Source organism: Clupea harengus, chromosome 6 (genome assembly GCF_900700415.2).
Source record: "Clupea harengus chromosome 6, Ch_v2.0.2, whole genome shotgun sequence".
In the NCBI taxonomy this organism is placed as follows: domain Eukaryota; kingdom Metazoa; phylum Chordata; class Actinopteri; order Clupeiformes; family Clupeidae; genus Clupea; species Clupea harengus.
Genome location: NC_045157.1, coordinates 17498314 through 17503094, shown reverse-complemented (window position 1 = coordinate 17503094; position 4781 = coordinate 17498314).

The window sequence follows — 4781 nt, the reverse complement described above, 5'->3', positions numbered from 1 at the left end:
TAATGATAAGATGTTTAATGTTTAGATACATGTGGTATATGATGATAAGATGTTTCATGTTTAGATACATGATGATAAGATGTTTCATGTTTAGATACATGTAGTATATGATAAGATGTTTCATGTTTAGATACATGTAGTATATGATAAGATGTTTCATGTTTAGATACATGTAGTATATGATAAGATGTTTAATGTTTAGATACATGATGATAAGATGTTTCATCTTTAGATACATGTAGTATATGATGATAAGATAGTTTAATGTTTAGATACATGTAGTATATGATAAGATGTTTCATGTTTAGATACATGTAGTATACGATGATAAGATGTTTAATGATTAGATACATGTAGTATATGATTAGATGTTTCATGTTTAGATACATGTAGTATAATGATGATAAGATGTTTAATGTTTAGATATATGTAGTATATGATAAGATGTTTCATGTTTAGATACATGATGATAAGATGTTTCATGTTTAGATACATGTAGTATATTATGATGAGATGTTTAATGTTTAGATACATGATAAGATGTTTAATGTTTAGATACATGATGATAAGAGTGTTTAATGTTTACATACAGTGTATATATGATAAGATGTTTCATGTTTAGATACATGTAGTATATGATGATAAGATGTTTCCTGTTTAGATACATGATGATAAGATGTTTCATGTTTAGATACATGTAGTTTATGATGATAAGATGTTCAATCATGTTAAAGGCCCCGTCACACCATGACGTTCTGGTCAACGTTCTCTGAACTTTCTAATCGTTCAATTTCGAGCGTTCTAGGGCGATGTGGACACATCTAGCGTGTGACGACGAAAGAATAGCGTAGGACTGACGCATGACTACTAACGTGGGACTCACGCTTGAGGAGCATGTAACCGCGACTTGTGACTTGTCACTTGTGCGCGACAAACGTGTGCTGACCTGTCTGCTACTATAGCGCTGCTGCAAGTAAGAAGATGATAAATCCTGCTGAAAGTAAGAAGAATACACTAGCAATTTCACTAGCAATGTCTTCGGACGAAGATTTACTGTTATTATTACTGTGATTTACGAAAAAACGGTTGTTATTCCTGGGGTTTTATGTTATTCAAATAAATGATTTAAATTTGACACTGAATTTGTGTTTCTCAATGTTTATTATTAGAAAACATCAACACATCCACACACATTGTCCATGTCACAAGAGTCTTCATATCATATCCATCTGCCATGGAACAGCACCAGCTATAACAGTGCTCAGCTATGTTCAAGTTCAGTACATCTACTTCATGCTGGGCTCAAGCAAGCATATATACCCTCCACTCCGCTTTTCGCTAGATTATGCAATGATTATGCAATGACCTTGCATGACCTTGCATGACATGATAGCATGGAATATGTAGATTTATAGAGTGCACAGAATAACGTTTGCGTTTGTTGATCACGTATGGTTAATAACATATTAATTGTAGAAGGGACATGATAAAATCAAGACCTTCCCTTGGTGAAAAAACTTTCGCCGATTATCTTCCTACGAGAGATGGGTTAGGTGCTCAAATTTCCCTGGATCAAAGAGGACGTTAGTAGACATGTCCAAACTAAAAATCACGTCTCAGAATTGCTGCGCACATAAGTTATTTCGGGTGCATCAACTGTACTCAGTCTACCCTACCCAACGACTGACAATGATAGCCAAACGCGTGCAAAGTTAATAAAACGTTCCACGAAAGTTATCCAGCGTTTAAATGAAGAACGCTGATCTCCATGAGAACTTTTGTGCATGTTCAAAACTTTTTGGACCAGCGTTCTCCTCCGATCACTGACGATTACAGCGTTCACCAGCTTTCACACAAAGCTCTTCTGGCGCAATTCCAGCGACCATGGACAACGTTTCCTCTAACATCATAGAACGTTGACCAGCACGTCATGGTGTGACGGGGCCTTTAGATACAAGTAGTATATGATGATAAGATGTTTAATGTTTAGATACATGATGAGATGTTTAATGTTTAGATACATGATGATAAGATGTTTAATGTTTAGAATCATGTAGATGATAAGATGTTTAATGTTTAGATACATGTAGTATATGATAAGATGTTTCTTGTTTAGATACATGTAGTATATGATGATAAGATGTTTCATGTTTAGATACATGTAGTATATGATGATAAGATGTTTCTTGTTTAAGATACATGGTGTATACGATGATAAGATGTTTATTGTTTAGATACAAGTAGTATATGATGAAAGATGTTTAATGTTTAGATACATGTAGTATATGATGATAAGATGTTTAATGTTTAGATACATGATGATAAGATGTTTCATGTTTAGATACATGATGATAAGATGTTTCATGTTTAGATACATGTAGTATATGATAAGATGTTTCATGTTTAGACACATGTAGTATACAATGATAAGATGTTTATTGTTTAGATACATGTAGTATATGATGATAAAATGTTTATTGTTTAGATACAAGTAGTATATGATGATAAGATGTTTAATGTTTAGATACATGTAGTATATGATGATAAGATGTTTAATGTTTAGATACATGTAGTATATGATGATAAGATGTTTAATGTTTAGATATATGTAGTATATGATGATAAGATGTTTAATGTTTAGATACATGATGATAAGATGTTTAATGTTTAGATACATGTAGTATATGATGATAAGATGTTTCATGTTTAGATACATGATGATAAGATGTTTCATGTTTAGATACATGTAGTATATGTTGATAAGATGTTTCATGTTTAGATACATGGTAAGATGTTTCATGTTTAGATACATGATGATAAGATGTTTCATGTTTAGATACATGTAGTATATGTTGATAAGATGTTTCATGTTTAGATACATGGTAAGATGTTTAATGTTTAGATACATGATGATAAGATGTTTAATGTTTAGATACATGTAGTATATCATGATTAGATGTTTCATGTTTAGATATATCTAGTATATGATGATAAGATGTTTCATGTGATAAGATGTTTCATGTTTAGATACATGATGATAAGATGTTTAATGTTTAGATACATGTAGTATATTATGATAAGATGTTTAATATTTAGATATATGTAGTATATGATGATGATGTTTCATGTTTAGATATATGTAGTATATGATAAGATGTTTAATGTTTAGATACATGATAAGATGTTTCATGTTTAGATACAAGTAGTATATGATGATGAGATGTTTCATGTTTAGATACATGATTATAAGATGTTTCATGTTTAGATACATGTAGTATATGATAAGATGTTTAATGTTTAGATACATGATAAGATGTTTCATGTTTAGATACAAGTAGTATATGATGATGAGATGTTTCATGTTTAGATACATGATAAGATGTTTAATGTGTAGATACATGTAGTATATGATAAGAATTTCATGTGTAGATACATATAGTATATGATGTTTAATGTACATGATGATAATACATGATGATAAGATGTTTAATGTTTAGATACATGTAGTATATGATGATAAGATGTTTCATGTTTAGATACATGATGATAATATGTTTCATGTGTACACACATGTAGTATATGATAAGATGTTTAATGTTTAGACACATGTAGTATATGATGATTAGATGTTTAATGTTTAGATACATGTAGTATATGATAAGATGTTTCATGTTTAGATACATGAAGTATATGATGATTAGATGTTTCATGTTTAGATACATGTAGTATATGATAAGATGTTTCATGTTTAGATACATGATAAGATGTTTAATGTTTAGATACATGTAGAGTATATGATAAGATGTTTCATGTGTAGATACATGTAGTATATGATGATAAGATGTTTAATGTTTAGATACATGATGATAAGATGTTTCATATTTAGATACATGATAAGATGTTTAATGTTTAGATACATGATGATAAGATGTTTAATGTTTAGATATATGATAAGATGTTTAATGTTTAGATACATGTAGTATATGATGATAAGATGTTTTGTGTTTAGATACATGATGATAAGATGTTTAATGTTTAGATACATGTAGTATATGATAAGATGTTTAATGTAGTAATACATGTAGTATATGATAAGATGTTTCATGTTTAGATACATGTAGTATATGATGATTAGATGTTTAATGTTTAGATACATGTAGTATATGATGATTAGATATTTAATGTTTAGATACATGTAGTATATGATAAGATGTTTCATGTTTATATGATAAGATGTTTAATGTTTAGATACATGATGATAAGATGTTTAATGTTGAGATACATGATGATTTTATGTTTAATGTTTAGATACATGTAGTATATGATGATAAGATGTTTCATGTTTAGATACATGTAGTATATGATGATAAGATGTTTAATGTTTAGATACATATAGTATGTGATGATAAGATGTTTAATGTTTAGATACATGATGATAAGATGTTTCATGTTTAGATACATGATGATAAGATGTTTCATGTTTAGATACATGTAGTATATGATAAGATGTTTCATGTTTAGATACATGTGGTATATGATGATAAGATGTTTCATGTTTAGATACATGTAGTATATGATGATAAGATGTTTCATGTTTAGATACATGTAGTATATGATAAGATGTTTCATGTTTAGATACATGTAGTATATGATAAGATTTTTCATGTTTAGATACATAAGATGTTTAATGTTTAGATACATGATGCTAAGATGTTTCATGTTTAGATACATGAAGTATATGATAAGATGTTTAATGTTTAGATACATGATGATAAGATGTT